General features: G+C 36.7%; 4 non-coding genes across 4 annotated transcripts; 2 read left to right on the top strand and 2 right to left on the bottom strand.

Moving 5' to 3' along the window:
- Window positions 1–14,159: 14,159 nt before the first annotated feature.
- Window positions 14,160–14,232, top strand: TRNAF-GAA (transfer RNA phenylalanine (anticodon GAA)). Its single transcript has one exon. It is a non-coding gene; the product is annotated as a tRNA-Phe (tRNA).
- A 2,401-nt stretch (window positions 14,233–16,633) lies between these two features.
- Window positions 16,634–16,707, top strand: TRNAI-AAU (transfer RNA isoleucine (anticodon AAU)). Its single transcript has one exon. It is a non-coding gene; the product is annotated as a tRNA-Ile (tRNA).
- Window positions 16,708–18,295: 1,588 nt separating this feature from the next.
- On the bottom strand, window positions 18,296–18,368 carry TRNAR-ACG (transfer RNA arginine (anticodon ACG)). The gene has a single exon. It is a non-coding gene; the product is annotated as a tRNA-Arg (tRNA).
- A 1,309-nt stretch (window positions 18,369–19,677) lies between these two features.
- TRNAS-CGA (transfer RNA serine (anticodon CGA)) lies at window positions 19,678–19,759 on the bottom strand. Its single transcript has one exon. It is a non-coding gene; the product is annotated as a tRNA-Ser (tRNA).
- Window positions 19,760–20,194: the final 435 nt, after the last annotated feature.

Raw genomic sequence — 20,194 nt, 5'->3', positions numbered from 1 at the left:
TGTTGTTAGCTTCTTGGAAAAGCAGAGTTATTTATATTCTCTTCTTTGCCAGATACCATTCCAGTTGAGTGTCTGGAGAGGAGCCCGTGCCCGCCTATATAAAGAAAAATTTGGCCATGCTCAAAGAGATATCTGGTCTTTGCTTTCAGCTACTGGGAGATAATCTATATTATACCTAATAGTAGTGTCTTTGGGCAGGGGGGGTGGTGGTGGAGCTGATCACATGCTATAACCACGTGAGAAAGAGCAGCCATGTGATTTAGGGTGGGAGCTTTGGATCACTGGTATCAGTCAACTTGGAGAGTTAAGTTCAAGCACATAGATAATCAATCACTCATGCTTATGCAATGCAGCCCCAATAAAAACTCTGGACACAGAAGCTTGAGTGAGCTTCCTGAGCTGGCAATACTCTGTATGTATTGTCACACATTGATGCCAGGAGGGTAACTTATCCTGAGGACAATGGAAGTTTTATGTTGGAGCCCTGCCAAAATCCACTTCATATGTCTTTTCTTTTGGCTGATTTTAATTTGTATCTTTTCCCTGTAATAAGCAGTAACCAGTGAATATAATAGGTTTGGTGAATTCTGTGAATCCTTCTAGCAAATTATCAAACCCAAAGGTGTTTTTGGGAACCCTCCAAACTTGCAAATATTGTCAGAAGTGGGTAAAGTCAAGGAGACTATGCTCTCATACATTACTGTTTGACTCACTCCACATAGGGGGCTAAACATCTCTTCTGATTTGACAATGCTGCTCATGCAACTCATCAATAGCAATATATCAAATAAATTTAATTATTTCTAACACTTCTTTTTTTTAGAAAATTAAAGAGCAAATCTTTCCTGATTTTCTATGGGCCTTCTGGAAAATCTCAAAGCCAGTTTTAGGAGCAAATAATATAAATTAGGATTTGATTGGAAGAGGAAAAATATCAAAAATTGTCAGGTAGTGAACATATAATTAAATGAGATCACATGTTAGTGAAAAACAATACTTGGCTGCCTATTAACCAAAGTGATGAGGAGATTTTAAAAGTAAACATAGAGGACTTCCAGTTTCCAGTCTGATGTAAAAAGTTTGGAAGTTGTCCCTCCCATCCTCACAGCAAGAGAAGGGCTGAGAAAAACAGAAACTTAATAACTCTTCTTAGATATATCAAGAATTGAAGTCACAGGGCAACTTGCTGACCCCAAAACTGGAGAGAGAGGCGGATACCATGAATCACAGGTACCAGGAGTGGAAGCTCACAGCTGGGGACAGTACTAGTAACAACACTTAAAGTCTAATTGATCCACTAAAAGGAGAGAAAATGGAATCATAGGAAGTGCTCAACTAAACCCAGAGAAAGATAGTAGAAAACAAAGAACAAAGAAAATGAATATAAAACATTTACAAATGTAATACAAATGATATTAATGCAACTATATCAATAATCACTTTAAAAGCAAATGTTTTAAACACTCTAATAAAAGACAAAACTATCAGAATGCATAAAAAGGCAAGACCCAACTATACTGTTATGGGTTGAATTGTGTTCCTCCAAATTCATATGTTGGAGTCCTAATCCCCAGTTTTAGAATGTGACCTTATTTGGAAGTAAGGTCACTGCAGATGTAATTAATTAAGTTGCAATGAGCTCATACTGGAGTGGCGGGGGTGACGGTGTCCTAATCCAATAAAACCAATATGACCTGTATCCTTATTAAAAGGGGAAATTCCGAAACAGATTTGCACACAGGGAGAATGTTTTGTGAAAATGAAGGCAGAGACTGGGGTAATGCTTTCACAAGCCAAGGAACACAAAAGATTGCCAACAAACCACCAGAAGCTAGAGGAGTTTGCAGCATATATTTGTAACTAATCTAAATCCGCTTTCAAATAACACTTTCATGGGTGGCACAAGTACCTAATAACAGAATATTCCCAATCCTCCCTCCCATCCATTATAACATTATTGTCATTCATTTCACTTATCTGTAAGCTATAATCGCTGAATACATTATTGCTATTATTATTTTTAACGATTATCTGAGTGATTAAGAAAAAAGAAATAAAAGATTTTATTTTGGCTTCATATATTCCTTCTGTGTTGTAGGTTGAATTGTTTTTCTCTCAAGCATTTTGAACTAAATGAAAACGAAAATCAACTTATCAAAAGTTGTGGGATGGGGGCCAGCCCGGTCGTGCAGCGGTTAAGCGCGCACCGTCCGCTTTGGCGGCCTGGGGTTCGCCGGTTCGGATCCCGGGCGCGGACATGGCACCGCTTGGCAAGCCATGCTGTGGTAGGCGTCCCACATATAAAGTAGAGGAAGATGGGCACGGATCTTAGCTCAGGGCCAGTCTTCCTCAGCAAAAAGAGGAGGACTGGCAACAGACATTAGCTCAGGGCTAATCGTCCTCAAAAAGACAAAAAAGTTGTGGGATGTAGTGAAGGCAGTGTTTAAAGGGAAATATAGCAGTGAATGCATACACGAGAAAAGAAGAAAGATCTAAAATCAATAATATAAGCTTTCATCTGAGGCAACTAGAAAAGAAGAGCAAATTAAGTTAGAAGAAGAAAAGAAATAATTGTAAAAATTGGAAACTAGAGCTGAAATCAATCAAATTGAAAGCGTGAAATTGATAGAGAAAATCAATAAAACTAAAAGCTGACTATTTGAAAAGATCAATAAAATTGATAAACCTCTAGCCAGGCTAACAAAGAAAAAAAGAAAGAACACAAAAATTACTAATATCGGAAGTGAAAGAAGGGTCATCATTACTAGATAACAAAGGAATATTACGTATTATTAAGTATACCCACAAATTCCATTACTTAGATTAAACGAACCAATTCCTCAAAAGACATAATCTACCAAAAGTCACACAAGGAAAAAGAGACAATCTGAACAGGTTTGTAAATGAACTTTTGGGAACCCTCTCCCTGGTCTGACAAGTGAGTCTAACAAGCAAGCTGCATAGGCTTAAAGTCAGTACAAAAATCCGTGCTGTACTGTGAAGCAACCAAGCAGAACGTCCTAAGCCTGTGTTAGAATGAATACACAACCTCACATCTCATGACTGAATACATCAGCTGGACAGATCCACAACAGGAAAAGATAAAAGGTACCGCACTCTTACATTTCAGAGGTGCACTTCTTAGAGATTGAAGGGAAAAGTAGATGACCCTGGTCCTTGCCTCTTTTTGCACATAGATAACACCAACATTACAAGTCTTGTTTGATATATAATAAAAAAGCTCTTGTTTATGTTATCTTTAAAGTATATGAATATCAGATGTGTAAGCCCTTTCGCTGCACACAAACTTCTTTGTTAAAGAAAAGTATATAAGATCTGTAGGCCTCCAAGTGGTTCCTCAGAGTTTCCTAGGACCCCAGTTTCTCATTTGATTATTAAATAAACTCCTTCATTTAACCTTTACCCAGACTCTTTATTTCAGTTGACAGGTTCAACATCTGCAAATCAATAAATGTGATACACCATATTAACAAAATAAATGATAAAAGTCATGTGATCATCTCTATAGATGCAGAAAAACCATTTGACAAAATTCAACATCCATTCATGATAAAAACTCACAACATACTGGGTATGGAGGGAATGTACCTCAACATAATAAAGGTTGCATATGGCAAGCCCACAGTTAACATCATACTCAACAGTGAAAAGCTGAAAGCTTTTCCTCTATGATAAGGACAGAGACAAGGATGCCCACTCTTGCCTTTATTCAAATAGTACTACAAGCTCTAACTGGAGTAATTAAGCAAAAAAAAAAAAAAAAAAAAAAAAGAAATTAAAGACATCTAAATAGGAAAAGAAGAAATAAAATTGTCTCTATTTATAGATGACATGATATTATATATAGAAAACACTAAAGACTCCACTCAAAAACTGTTAGAAGTAATAAACAAATTCAGTAAAGTTGTAGTAAAATCAATATACAAAAACCAGTTGCATTTCTATACACTAACAACAAAGTATCAGAAAGAGAAATTAAGAAAACAACTTCATTTATAAAAGCACCAAGAAGAATAAAATACTTAGAAATAAATTTAACCAAGGAGGTGAAAGACCTGTACACTGAACAGTATAAGCCATTGATGCCAAAAATTGAAGAAGACACAAATAAATGGAAAGATATTGCATGCTTGCAAATTGGAAGAATTAATATTTTTTAAATGTTCACACTACCCAAAGCAATCTACAGGTTCAGTGCAATCGCTATCAAAATTCCAATGGTATTTTTCACAGAAATTTTAAAAAAATCGTAAAATTTTTATATAAACATAAAAGACTCTGAATAACCAAAGCTATAGTGAGAAAGAAGAGCAAAGCTGGAGACATCACACTTCCTGTTTTTAAAATATATTACAAAGCAGTGTAATGAAAACAATATGATACTGGCATAAAAACAGACAATGGATCAAAAGAATAGAATAGAAAGCCCAGATATAAATCAATGCATATATGGTCAGTTAATTTACAACAAAGGAGCTGAGAATATACAATGGGGAAAGGTTAGTCTCTTCAATAAATGGTGCTGGGAAAATTGGATAGCTACATGCAAAAGAATGAGACTAGACTCCTATCTTATACCATACACAAAAATCAACTCAAAGTGGATTAAACATCTGAATGTAAGATCTGAAAGAGTAAAATTCCTAGAAGAAAAGATGAGGGGTAAGCTCCTTGACATAGGTCTTGGCAATAATTTTTCGGATTTGACACGAAAAGCAAAAGGTTATAAAAGCAAAAGTAAACAAATGAGACCACATCAAACTAAAAAGCTGTGTACAACAAAGGAAACATCTACAAAATGAAAAGACAACTGATGGGATGAAGAAAATATTTGCAAACCGCATATTTGATATGGGGTTAATATCCAAAAAATATAAGAAATTCATACAACTTGATAGCAAATATAAATAACACAATTAAAAACTGGGCAAAGGACCTGAATAGACATTTTTCCAAAGAAGAAATACAAATGGCTAACAGGTACGTGGAAGGATGCTCAACATCACTAATGATCAGGGAAATACAAATCAAAACCACAAGGAGATATCACCTCATACCTGTTAGGACGGCTATTATCAAAAAGACAAGAGACAGGGGCTGGCCCCATGGGCCGAGTGGTTGAGTTTGCGCGCTCCACTGCAGGTGGCCCAGTGTTTTGTTGGTTCGGGTCCTGGGTGCTGGCATGGCGCCGCTCATCGAGCCACACTGGGGCAGCGTCCCGCATGCCACGACTGGAGGGACCCACAGCAAAGAATATACAGCTGTGTACTGGGGGGCTTTGGGGAGAAAAAGGAAAAAAATAAAATCTTTAAAAAAGAATTAAAAAAAAAAGACAAGAGACAAAAAATGCTGGCGAGGATGTGGAGAAAAGAAAGCCTTGTATTCTGTTTGTGGGAATAAAACTGGTACTGCCACTATGGAAAACAGTATGGACATTCCTCAAGAAATTAAAAATAGAAGTATCATACGTTCTAGCAATCCCACTTCTGTTTACATAGCCAAAGGAAACAAAACCATTATCTCAAAGAGATATCTGTGCCACCATCTTAGTTGCATTGTATATAATTGAATTTTACTCAGCCTTAAAAAGGAAGGAAATTCTGAGCCAGCCCTCATGGCCTAGAGGTTAAAGTTTGGTGTGCTCTGCTTTGGCAGCTCAAGTTTTGTTTCCAGGTGTGGAATCATACCACTCGTCTGTCAACAGCCATGCTGTGGCAGCAGCTCACATAAAAGAGCCGGAAGAACTCACAACTATACATAACTAAGTACTGGGGCTTTGGGGGTGGAAAAAAGGAGGAAGATTGACAACAGAGGTTAACTTAGGACTACTCTTCCCCTGCAGAAAAATCAGAGATTTTTTTTAAAAAAGGAAGGAAATCCTGTCGTTTGTGCATGGATGGACCTGGAAGGCATCATTCCAAGTGAAATAAGCCAGACAGAAAAAGACAAATACTGCATAGTATCACTTATATGTGGAATCTAAAAAAATAAAGTCAAATTCATAGAAACAGACAGTAGGAAAGTGGTTGTCAGAGGCTGAAGGGTGGGGGAAATAGGGAGAGGTTGGTAAAAGGAATATTAAAAAAAAACAGAAGAGATACAAAAAACCTACACTAACATCATACTTAATGGTGAGAAATTGGATGCTTTCCCCCAAAGATTGAAAATAGGTAAAGATATTCCCTCATACCACTCCTATTCAGCACCATACTGAAACCAGCTAATGCATAAGACAAGAAAAGAACATAAAAGGTATACCTGTTGGGAAGGAAGAAAAAAAACTTTCTTTGTTTGTAAATGATATTATTGTCTATGTAGAAAATCCCAAAGAATCAACAAAACCTCCTAAAACTAATAAGCAATTATAGTAAGGCTGCAGGATGCAAGGTTAACAGAGAAAAGCCAATTGCTTCCCTATATACCAGCAATGAAAAATTGGAATTTGAAAATAAAAACACAACACCATTTGCATTAGCACCAAAAAAGAGAGAAATACTTAGATATAAACCTAATAAAATATGTAGATCTGTATGACGAAAACTACAAAACTCTGATGAAAGAAATCAAAGAACTAAATAAATAGATATTCCAGGTTCATTGATAAGAAACTCAATATTGTTAAGACATCAGTTCTTCCCAACTCGATCTATATGTTCAATTCAATCATAATCAAAATCCCAATAAGTTACTTTATGTATATTGATAAACTGAATCCAAGATTTATATGGAAAAACAAAAGATCCAGAATAGCCAACACAATACTGAACAAAGTTGGAAGTCTGACACTGTTCAACTACAAGACTTACTGTAAAGCTTCGGTGATCAAGAGAGTATGGTATTGGAGAGAGAATAAACAAATAGATCAATGGAACAGAACAGAGAACCCAAATACAGACCTTCACCAATACGGTCAACTGATATTTGACAAAGGAGCAAAGACTCTTCAATGGAGAAACAATGGTCCTTTTAACAAATGATTCAGGAACAACTAGACATCCACATGCAAAAAAAAAAAAAACGAGTCTAGACACAGACTTTACATACGTCACAAAAATTAACTCAAGTAGATGATAGACCAGACCTAAATGTAAAACATAAAACTTCTCTAGATAAAATAGGAGAAACTCTAAGTGACCTTGGGCTTGGTTTTGATTTTTTTAGATACAACATAAAGAGTATGATCCATGAAAGAAAAAATTGATGAGTTGGACTCCATTAAAATTAAAATCTTCTGCTCTGTGAAAGACGCTATGAACAGGATAAAAAGATAAGCCACAAACTGGAGAAAATATTTGAAAAACGCATATCTGATAAAGCACTGGCATCCAAAATATACAAAGAACTCTTAAAAATTAACAATGTGTACATAACCCAATTAACAAATGAGCAAAAGATCTGAACAGACATCTCATCAAAGAAGGCACACAGGTGGAAAATAAACATATGAAAAGACTTTATATCATATGTCTTCAAGTAACTGTAAATTAAACAACAATGAGGTATCACTATACACATTTAGAATGACTAAGATTCAAATAACTGACAACATCAAATGTTGCTGAGGATGTGGAGAACAGGGACTCTCATTCATTGCTGCTGGGAATGCAAAATAGTACAATCACTTTGGAAGACAGTTTGGCAGTTTCTTACAAAGCTAAACAAAGTCTTACCATATGATCCAGCAATTGCTTACCTTGGTATTTACCCAAATGCATTGAAAACTTACAACTACATAAAAACCTGTGCATGAATGTATATAGCAGCTTTATACATGATTGCTAAAATTTGGAAGCAACCCAGATGTCTTTTAATAGGCAAACAGATAAACAAATGGTGGTATACAGATACAATGGAATATTATTCAATGCTAAAAAGAAATGAGCTTTCGAGCCATGAAAAGACATGGAGGACCATTACATGCATATTACTAAACAAAAGAAGCCAGTCTGAAAAGGCTATATGCTGTATGATTCCAACTATTTGATATTCTGGAAAAGGCTACAGAAAGAGTAAAAAGACAGATGGTTGCCAGGAACTAGGAGTGTGTATGAAGGATGGGTAGGTAGAGCACAGGGGATTTTTAGGGCATTGAAACTATTCTGTATGATACTAAATGATGAATACATGACATTATGCATTTGTCAAAATCTGTAGATCTGTACAACAAAAAGAATAAATCCTAATGTAAACTATGGACAGTGTAAAATTTTCCATAATCATACTGTGTTTAAAACACAAAGTCCTGCTAGAGACAGGCCTCTATCTCATACAGCTGCTCTCCCTTTCAAGACTTTTGCCAGATTTGAAGCTGTGGGAGATAAGAGACTAAAAACTTCAAAATATCTGAGGGGCAGTACTGCATCTCCTACGATCTTCCAGAGCTGAAGAGGCAGACATTTGCCAGCTTCTCAAAAAAAAAAAGCTCAAGCAATTCAAGGAACAAGAACAAACTAGAGGTAGTAAAGATGTGAAGACTTAAACAGCGTGATTAGTCAACCTGATCTAATTGATATATCTAAAACAATGCATACAACAGTGGTAGAATGCATATTATTTCCAAATGTACATGGAACACATATCAAAATAGACCATATATTGAGCCATAAACCAAATTTCCAAGGATTTAAGTTATGTAGTCTATACTTTCACATCACAGTGGGTTAAATTATAAAACAATGAAAAAATATGTCTAGAAAAATCTCTAAATGCTTGGAAATTAAGCAACAAACATATTTCTAAATAACTTTTGGGCCAAATAAGAAATCAAATGGAAAATAAAAATTATGTAGAACTGAATGATAATAAAAATGCAACATTAAAAATGGTGAGATGCAGTTAAAGCGGTGCTCAGAGGAAAATGTATGTCTCTAAAAGTATGTTAGAAAGAAAAGGTTGAAAATCAAATATTTAAGTTTCCATCTCAAGAAGCTAAAAAGGAGCAAATTAATTCTAAGAAAGTAAAAGGAAGGAAATACTAAAAATAAATGCAAATATCCATTAAAATGAAAATAAATGTGCAATAGAAAAAATCAATGAAACAAAAAGTTAGTTCTTTGAAAAGATTAATATAGTCATTGAATTTCTAGCAAAATGATTTTAAAATGGAGAAAACACAAATTACCAATATTAGCACAAAAAGATAGTAAGATGATATCAACACATTTATGCCAACAAAGTTAACAATTTAGATGAAATGTGTGAAAAATGTAATTTGCCAAAGCTGACACAAGAGCAAATAGAAAATCTAATCCATACTATATCAGAGATATGAAATCTCTAATATGAAATTTTTTCTACGAAGAAATGATTAGGTCCATATAGCTCCACTGGTGAATTCTTCCAAATATTTAAGACAGAAATAATACAAACTGTACACCAAAACTTCCAGATAATATATAAAGAGAGAAAATTTTCCTAGCTTATTTGATGAAATCAGTATGATGCTGATAGCAAAACTTGACTAGGACATTACAAAACAAGAAAATTACAGGTCAATATATATCAGAGAAATAGATGAAAAATACTAAATAAGATATTAGCAAATTTAATCCAGCAACATATTAAAAGAATAATCTATCATGACCACATGGAATTTATTCTATAAGTGTAAGATTGGCTTAACATGTAAAAATCAATACACTGAGCACACTAAACACCAAAGAAAGAAAAATTATATGTACACCTCAGTAGGTGCAGAAAAATCATTTAATAAAGTTCAGTCCCCCATTCATGATTACAACTTATGCAAACCAGGAATAAAAGGTATCTTCTTTAATCTGATAGAGTACCTAGAAAAAAACCTATAGCTAGCTTTATAAGCAATGGTAAAATACTGAAAGCTTTCTTCTCTGAGATTAGGAAAAGACAAGAGTGTCCACCATCACAACCACATTTAGCATTGTATTGGAGGTTCTAAGCAGCAGTATAGGCCAAGAAAAAGTACAAAGACTAGAGAGAAAGAAGTAAAATCATCATTAATCACGTATGGCGTGATAGCATACATAGAAATCCAAATTATCCACAAACTATTATCAGTGAGTAAATTTAGAAAATTTACTGTATATAAAAAGGATATACAAAAATAAATGGCATGTCTCCACACTAACAATAAACATTTAAAAAATGAAATTTAAAAAGAAGTACCATTTACAATAGCATTGATAAATGATATATGCAGCAACTAATCTTTTAAAACAACACTTCTACACTGAATACTACTAAACATTGTTGAGAGAAACTAAAGACCTAAGTGAACGGAAGAATCTACCATGATCCTGGCGAGAAAGATCCAATTTTGCTAAAATAGCAATTCTCCCCAAACTGACCTATAGATTCTATGCATTGGCAAACAAAATACTAGCAGGTTTTTTGGGGTGGGCAAAGGGGGGTAGGAATTGACAATCAATTCCGAAATTTACATTGAAATAAAAATTATTAAAAATCCAGAATAGCTAAGGCAATTGGAGTAAGAAAAACAAAACGAGAGGCCCTTTATTATCAGGTGCTATTACTTATTTTAAAGTTATGGAAATTAAGACAATGTGGTATTGGTGTAAAATCAGACACGTAGACCAATGGGATAGAATAGAGAGTCTAGAAAAAAAACCAATTTTATATACAGTTCTCTGTTTTATGACAAGAAGACATTGCAATTCAGTGGGGAAAAGATTGACTTTTCAATAAATAATACCAGACCAACTGAAATCAGATAAGAAAAAAGTGAGTTCAATCTCTATCTCACGTCACACATAAATTCAAGATATAGACTTAAATATTAAAAGTAAAACACTAAGACTTCTGGGTGAAAAAATAGGAGCTTCATGACTCTAGTGTAGGCAGATATTTCTGAAGTGGAATGCAAAAAGGCACTAATCATAATGATTGAAAAAATTGTCTTTATCAAAATTAACATCTTCAAACTCAAAATTACGAGAGCTAAAGGTGTGCCACAACCTGGAAGAAGATATTTGTAACATATATATCTGACAAAGGACTTGTATTTACAATATATAATGAACCACAAATCAATTAAAAAAGATTGGCACCCAACCCAATTTTTTAAATGGGAATAAGCATATGGAAAGGTGTAAAATATCATCAGTCATAAAAAAATACAAGTTAAAAATCACAAAGAACTATCACTACATCCTGACCTGAATAGCTAAAATTAAGATAACTAACAATACCCAGCATTGGCTGCACTATGAAGCAACCAGAAGCCTCATACATTGTTGTCAGCAGTGTAAGCTGGTACAACCATTTGGAAAACTGTTTAGGAGCATCTAATAAAGTTAAACATTCCATATATCCTATGACCCAGAAATTCTATCTATCTATCTACCTACCGACCTACCTACCTACCTATCTATCTTATAAATGAGTATTTATGTTCACATGAAGCCCTGCACAAGAAGGTTCAGTGCTTTTTATAAGAACCCCCAAATAGAAACACTCCAAACGCCCATCAAGATTAGAATGGATAAGTAAATTGTGGTATATCCATAAAATGGAAGTCAACGCAAAGGAACAAATTACTTTTACACAGAAATATATAGATGAGTCTCAAAGACGATACTGAGCAAAAGAAGCCAGACATAAAAGTTCAGACTCTACCAAAACCCCAATGGCATTTTTCACAGAAATAGAACAAACAATCCTAAAATTTGTATGGAACCACAAAAGACCCTGAATAGTCAAAGCAATCTTGAGAAAGAAGAATAAAGCTGGAGACATTATGCTCGCCAATTTCAATCTATATTACAAACCTATAGTAATTGAAACAGTATGGTATTGACATGAAAACAGACACATAGATCAATGGAACAGAATCGGGAGCTCAGAAATAAACCCATGTGTATATGGTAAGTTATTTTATGACAAAGGTGCCCAGAATATACAATGGGTAAAGGATAGGCTCTTCAATAAATGATGTTGGGAAAACTGGGCAGCCACATGCAAAAGAAGGAAACTAGACTGCTATCTTACACCATACACAAAAATCAACTCAAAATAGATTAAAGAATTGAATATAAGGCCTGAAACATAAAACTCCTAGAAGAAAATGTAGGGGGTAAGTTCCTTGACATTAGTCTTGGTGGTGATTTTTTGTATTTGACACCCAAAGAAAAGGCAACAAAAGGAAAAATAAACAAGTGGAATTACATCAAACTAAAAAGCCTTTGCACAGCAAAGGAAATCATCAACAAAATGAAAAGGCAACCTACTGAATGGGAGAAAATATTTGCAAATCATATATCTAAATAATGGTTAATCTCCCAAATATATAAAGAATCCATATAACTCAATAGCAAAAAACAAAATAATCTGATTAAAAAATGGGCAGAGGACCTGAATAGACATTCTTTCAAAGAAATACAGATGACCAACAGATACTTGAAAAGATGTTCAACATCACTAATCATCAGGGAAACGCAAATCAAAACCACAGTGAGATATCACCTCACACCTGTAAGAATGGCTATTATCAAAAAGACAAGAAATAACAAGTGTTGGTGAGGATGTGGAGAAAAGTACACTATTGGTGGGAATGTAAACTGGTGCAGCCATTGTGGAAAACAGTATGGGGGTTCCTTGAAAAATTAAAAATAGTACTACCATATGATTCAGCAATCCCACTTCTGGGTATTTTGTCCAAAGAAAATGAAAACACTAACTTGAAAAGATATATGCACCCCTGTGTTCATTGAAGCATTATTTACAATAGCCAAGATATGGAAACAACCTAAGTGTCCATTGATGGATGAATGGATATAGAAGATGTAGTATATATATATATATATATATATATATGCACACAATGGAATATTATTCAACCATAAACAAGAATGAAATCTTACCATTTTGACAACATGCATGGACCTTGAGGGCATTATTCTAAGTGAAATAAGTCTAACAGAGAAAGACATATACCATATGATCTCACTTATATGTAGAACCTAAAAAAAATAAAAAAACATAAAAACTCATAGACATGGAGAACAGATTGGTGGTTACAGGAAGTGGGGGGTGAGCAAAATGGATGAAGGAGATCGAAAGGTACAAACTTCCAGATATAGAATAAATAAGTCATGGGGACGTAACGTACAGCATGATTACTATAATTAACAATACTGTATTATTATTTGAAAGTTGCTGAGAGAGTAGATCTTAAAAGTCCTCCTCATAGGAAAAAAAATTTTGTAACTATATATAGTGATGGACGTTAACTAGACTTATTGTGGTGATCCTGTCACAATGTATACAAATATTGAATCATTATGTTGTACACGTAAAACTAATATGATGTTATATGTCAATTATACCTCAATAAAACAACATTAGTCAGAGAAATTAAATAGTGGTGATAATTGCACAACTTTGTAAATATATCAAAACCCCCTGAATTGTAAAAGGCTAAATTTTATGATATGTGAATTATATCTCGATAAAAGACACAATGAAAAAAATTAAGCCAGAGATAAAATCTTGCTGGCAAAATTCAAAAAAACATTCACAAAAAGAATGCAGGTTCTATTTGATTCAATGAACATGAAGTCGAAAAACAAATGACAGTGTGTATAGTGAAAGAGTTCAGAGCAGTGGCTAACTTTGGGAAGGTATCAAATGAGAAGGAGCAGGGGGGAACAGATGGTGGTTACACAGGGATGTAAACTTGTAAAATTAATTAAGCTGTACACTTAAGATTTGTGTACCTTACTGTATGTAACTTATACCTTAATAGAATAGAAAGGAAAACAAATAACAACATTGAAAGAGTAAAATATATTTGAGTACCAAACTAGAAATGATTCCAAATGGTGTTGTCTTGAATTCTAAGAAGCTTCCCATTCCAGCAGGAAGCTTTGAGTCACCACACTCCTACAGCTATCCAATTCATATCCATTGGAATCATATACAAATTATCCTTTATCACTCTGCTTTTTCATTCTTCCTATCATACTCAGGAAACTTTGGGTATCTTTCCCCATTGTCTGATTGTATGTTGGCACAATTATTTTTGAAACGGGCAAAATGTGGTATTTTCAGAAAACAAAAGATTTTCTTTTCTCTCAAATGTAACATCCAAAAAGGAAAATAGCTATTTAAAAGTAATTGACAAAAAGATGACTCCAAGGGTCGCCGAAATAGCTCAGTTGGGAGAGCGTTAGACTGAAGATCTAAAGGTCCCTGGTTCAATCCCGGGTTTCGGCAGGCGCGTCACCATTTTGTAAATCCTGTGGCAAAACGCGGTTCTCCACCTACACAGTGAAGTTCTTTCACAACTTCCAGTAATTCCTTGAGGTAAAGAGAAACTTATTCAGTGCTTTATTTCGTGTGCACTTATATATTGTTAAATGCATCTCTAAGAATCAGGGCATAAGCACTTTCAATTCTCCGTTGAATTACCTCAGTTTCTGCCTTCACTTAGTTTTTGGCCTTATAAATCCTTACATTCTTGTGAGAACTTTGAATCTCGTATGAAGTTTTGCTTATTCTATACAGCACTTTTAGTGGTTTTCAGCTACAGGGACGGTCCTAATGCCTGGCTAGTCATTTAACTGTGCAGAGAAGCAAGAGACGACAGCTTAAACAAAAACTGAATTTTAGGAGTATTTATTACGATTATATGGGATGATATCTATATAAACACAGACTCATATATATGCTGTAAAATAAAATAGGCGTTGTTAATATTGATTTACTATTTTTCCGGAGACACTGTTAGGTAATTAATTAACAGAATCTAATCCGGAATATAACGAATATTTTGAAAATCTCCTACAAGACGTTTGTGGTAGATGTTGCAGGTTTGTATTGCCTATGCTTGAATATTCATAGAATATTTTGGGGATGATAAACAAGAAGCTGAGAACTCTGACAGTCTCTGGGGAGGATATGGAAGTAGTGGGGGTCTAAGATAGGTGGAGATCACTGTTCATTCTAGACCGTTGTGTACAGTCAAAGAAGGACAGATCTTTTATTGACCCCTTCTTTTGGTCCGGAATATCTGCTAGTAATGTTTACACACAGTATTTCATTTTAAAATAGGACAAAAAATAATGTAGTTCTTGGATCTGGGACCTTCACTTTACCAGGGAACGCGATTGAAGGTGGGGGTGGGGTGAGGACAATAGATCTAAATCTTAGGTTTCACCAGCTGGAAACGTGCTGATTTTTCTAGGAGCAGATGCAGGATTCCTGCCAGCAGTGCTTGGTTTGAGTTACTAAAGGAAGAGCCAGTGCCCAGATTTGTGCCATCTTTCCATAAACCTCAGGACAGAGTCCAGGAAAGTCAGGGAGATGAGCCACCCTAGGGAGCTCCATTTGTCCGAAGAAGGAGTTAAGAGTAATCTTTTTGGTGTTAAAATTACATAAAAAAAACAAGCTTTTTCTCTCAGGATGGCTTTACACGTGAACTTCAAGAGTTTGGAATGTACAAGGGATCCTCAAAAGCCGGAATATCGTTCATTGACACGAATAAAGAAGACATGTGACTGCAGAGGCCATGCCAGAAAGATTGCTTTCACATGATTTTTGAACACCTGCAAGACTTTGCTCTTGAAACCCAGGGCAAGCGCCCTTGAAGACTAGAAGAATAAAAGGTCAAAGACTCTGGCGGGACTTAAATACTTTTAGAGTAACACTAGGAGCCTAACCTTTCTCCCTCGCACCAGCGTCGGTTCTAAAATCAAGAAAAGCATTACTTGTTTCGTTTAGCTTTAAATTAATATATGCGCTGAAAATTTACTAGTCATCAGTCAGCAGGAAAGTTCGAAAAATACAAAAGAAATAATACAACCCCAGGAACATGTAAAGGGAGATTTCCTGAGGCTGCAGGAGATGCCTTTCAACCTGTCTTCAGGTGATAAAACCAACAGTCTCACCAAGGACCAAAGAGCGCATCTCATTGACTCTCGCCTCCGCAACCCCGTGCTTGTATCCTTTAGTTGGCAAAACAGAATTTGAGTGACACACAGAATGTGCTGTTGGCTGAGAATTTTAGTACTTAGCCAGGCGCCACCGCAATCGCTCCCTTCTGCAAGCCACCGCGGTCCTTTTCTACCGCCTTCAGAAAGCATACCAGATTTACTATGTCACTCCAGTACTGTTGGGACGCCCTTATTCCAACAGCGAGTATCGTTGCCGACGTCAACGCCTAGGTTGTGACTCTTTAGAGATCCTAAGAACACGCAGCTCCTTTCTTCAGCCCCACTCGCCTTCCTTTCGGTTGCCTTGAACAAACTTGAAAATAGTAGGTAACAAAATTACAAGTCGTTAAAGAGAAGTTTGCAGTTTGCAATTCAGTACGGACACGCCTCTAAAAAGGGGAGGCTCCCTTCATCCACAATTGAACATCCTGTTACAGTAGATTCTCCATAGAGAAATAAACTAGATTCAGTCTCTGCACAAAAATTTCTTCGTGGATTTTGTTGTCCAAATCCTAAGAATTGAAATACTGTATGTTCCTTATTGCAGTCTGTGAATATGGCTTAAAGATCTCCCTGAGGGAGGTAGCAGAGAGGGGGAAGAAATATTCCCTTTATTTTTATTGACAAACACAAAAATGTCAACGAACTTACCAATTTATTAAAGGATAAAAGACGCTGCAGGTGGCCGGTTAGCTCAGTTGGTTAGAGCGTGGTGCTAATAACGCCAAGGTCGCGGGTTCGATCCCCGTACGGGCCAGTCTCGGGGTCATTTTGACCCCTGTGGGCGGAGTAGGCATCTCCAACTCAAGCCGCCTACACCCTAGATCTGCAACTGCTCTGAATCTTAAGGTAAGACGTTCTTCTTCTCTTAATGGGACAGGAAATTCCTGTGTTGCCGTTTTGTTTGTTATTATTTTAATAAAAAACATAGAAGCGCTGGGAAGAGTTTCTTGAAGAAAAGTGAGGGAGTAGTGTGTGCGCGAGGTGGGTATGTTTTAGGGAAGGGGGAATTTGGAAGAGTTACAAAACTGCCTGCTTAGTTTTCAGTGAAACTTCCGTAGACAATATTACTGTGGCTCCTTCAAAGAGTTTCAATAGAGAAAAGGAAGCAGGCTCAGGGTGACCACTGACTTGTTTAGAGCGGGGTGCTAACAGCAGCAATACACGGGGTTTGTTCCCAGTAACGTCTGTGCTTCATTCTTTGTCCTCGTCCCAGTCAATTTCCAAGGTAAATATCCGCTCCATCTGAAGTTGCCACTTGGCTTTCATGAAAACTCTTCTCTCCTTTTAGCTGTAAAGAGCAGGGAACTGAATGAGATGCTGTAAGAATCGCCAGCTCTCCTTTCCACCTTGTTCAAAGCCAGCCATGGACCACCGGAGGCAACGCGCTTTTGGCGCATCACTAGTTTCAGCCGCAGCGCCTCTGACAGCGCGCATTGGTAACTTTAACAAATTTATCTGCAAGGCAGAAAGAGGATACAAGCCACACGTTCGGAAATCGATCCACGTATGATGACACTCTTTTGGTCGAGTTTGAGGAATTCTCATCCGCTTGACAGTGATTGCCTCCTAACCTCCACCCCGCCTCCATGCAGAGAAATGAGGCCGGTCTGTTCAGCGAGGCCCCCCCCCAAACCTGCCACTTCCTACGTCTTCCTTTACACCCTCATTGTCTCCCGAGGTGTTTACTTTTTCAAATAAAAGGGATTCCTGTTGGTTCTCTTGTCTCCTGAGGGCCAGTTTCTCAACTCGCATATGTCCGGAAGATCGCGGGCCGGGCACGTGGGGGAGACGGCGGCGCTGAGTGGCATCGGTTGGCTTCAGGGCCGAGCTCTGTCTAAAGCGTCCAACCGAGGCGAAGAGCTTCTCGCACCCCGCGACCTCACAGCCCAACCTTTCTTGACTCAACATTTCCCCAGGAGATGTGCCTTTTCTTTTTGCTAGTAGCCATGTGAAGAAAGAGCCGTGCAGGATAGACCTCCATGAGTGATGACTCTCCTCAATGGGAAAAAATATTGATGCAGAAGGTACTGGTAGAAAAAAATTCCTGTTTATTTTTCTTTAAAGCTTCTTTTATTTTAAAACCTTCCTTCGAATGGTCTTTTTCAGCCAATCTCCTTTCTCAAGTTCAGGAAGAGATGAAAGTAGGAAGAAGAAAATCTTACAGGATGGCTCCTTTGATGTTTCTGAAGTCTCTTTCAGACTCGACTGACAGCCGATATGGGGCAGCGCCATAGAAGGTGAAGGATCAGTTCCAGGAAAATACATTCGAAGGACTCTAAGAATTGTTTCAACATCCTTTTGAAAAAAGTACTCACGAAGTGTGAAGGAAAAAGAGAGCCGAGCGAGCCAGCCAGGAGTCGAACCTAGAATCTTGTGATCCGTAGTCAGACGCGTTATCCATTGCGCCACTGGCCCGCACCTGTGAGAGCTGTGGTCAATATTCATATTTTTATTACTATAGGCAGTTTGTACCATTCGGAGAAATGGTGTCTTTTTTGTTTTTTTTTAGACATGGATTAGGACCAAAAAGTATTCTGATTCTGGGAAAGAATTATTTATTTTTTTGATTTGTTTGCATAATATACATTTAACTAGGTTTTTTTCTTGGTTTTTTTTTTTTTTTTTTTAAACAGTGCTCAGTCTTAGTTATTCTCTAACTCCAAGCATTGGAAACTTGTTTGGTACTTAGTAGCTGCTTTCGTTGTTTGAACAAATCTCCATGGACTCAATTATCTGTTGCCTGTCCCTCACTCTATTTTACACCCTCTCTTTCCTCCTTATCCAGCTTATGTTAATTATTAATATATTATATTCTTTATTCATTATAATAAATATATAACTAATTTAATAATTAATTAATTAAAATATAATTATTTATTATAATAAAATTATATTAATTTTGAGGTCTTCATTACTTTTTTCCCCAGAATATTCATCTACCCACAACATGCGATAAACACAAAATGCAATAAGCAGGCAAGGATTCTGTAGAAGTATATCTTTTAAGAATCATATATGACAAAGAAACTTAGAAACTAGGAACTCATTTACTAACAGAGGAAACTAGCTTAAAATTTACCTAGCTGTTCAAAGTAGGCAAAATAGGGGAAAACGCAAAAGTGCCTACAAAAGAGGGGTTTAGCATGTTAAGAAGGAGAAAGAGGTTTCATATGGACTTGAAAATCAAGGCAAAGTCAGAAGTCAAAATACATCCTCTCCTGTGTCTCAATTTCCTCTTTTGCATAAAGCACTTCAAAGAGCACTTGGCAAATACGATGGAGTATTATCCTCAATTGTTATGGCTCTAACCAGCCTCCGATGTCAGGACAAATACTAAAGATTGCTGCCTAAGAATGCTTTAAGGAAGCTGCCGGCTCTGAATAATCAGAATGGGAAGCTGTTCCCAAGATTTTCAACGTCTCCTCTGTTCTCTTTGCTGCTTTGATCGGACACTCCTATCAAATTTAAAAGTTTCATCTCAATGGACCTAGCATGTTTGAGGGTGCTCGAAACCCGGAGCTCCGTCAGGACAATGGGGAGACTGGGTTCAGGAGGTTCAAACACCCAGACAACGAAAGGGAATGAGGAAACTCACAACTGGCTAGTGCCTGCCCTCCTGAAATATTCGGGTTTTAAACCGGAACTGCCGCCTAACAGGTTTCTCTGCATGCTGGGAGGAATTAAATTTTGCCGAAGTTTCAAACTGTGGAACAGAAAATGAGAACGCTGTGAGCAGGATTTGAACCTGCGCGGGGAAACCCCATTGGATTTCGAGTCCAACGCCTTAACCACTCGGCCATCACAGCCTCGGGTGCAAGGTCTTGCACTCAACGGACTGAAGACAAGTACGGGTCATTTGCCATGTATCGTGAAAGTGGGACCACTGATTCTTGACTGCCCCCAAGAAAATCTTCTCCAACCCCAAGCTTGCATATTTCACTTAATGACAATTTCAACTTTTCAGATACTTAGGCGAAAAACCTTGGCAACATCCTTGACTTCAACTATTCTTTCATTCTTCACATGTTGAGGGAGTTCTCTCGGCTCTACCTTCAAAATCCAGATCTGAAAAACTTCTCACCACTCCAACGACTGCTACCCCGGTCCAAGACATCTTCATCTCTAACATGGAATACCTATTGCAAATATCTCTTAATACAAAACATTCTATGAAAAGCAGAGATCTTTTTGAACCTAAAAAGCTTTATGGCATAGCTTTGCTCAAAACTCAATAGTATCTC

This window comes from Equus quagga, chromosome 15 (genome assembly GCF_021613505.1).
Source record: "Equus quagga isolate Etosha38 chromosome 15, UCLA_HA_Equagga_1.0, whole genome shotgun sequence".
Lineage (NCBI taxonomy): Eukaryota > Metazoa > Chordata > Mammalia > Perissodactyla > Equidae > Equus > Equus quagga.
The sequence above is the reverse complement of the archived record's forward strand: the minus strand, read 5'-3'. Positions and strand labels throughout refer to the sequence as shown.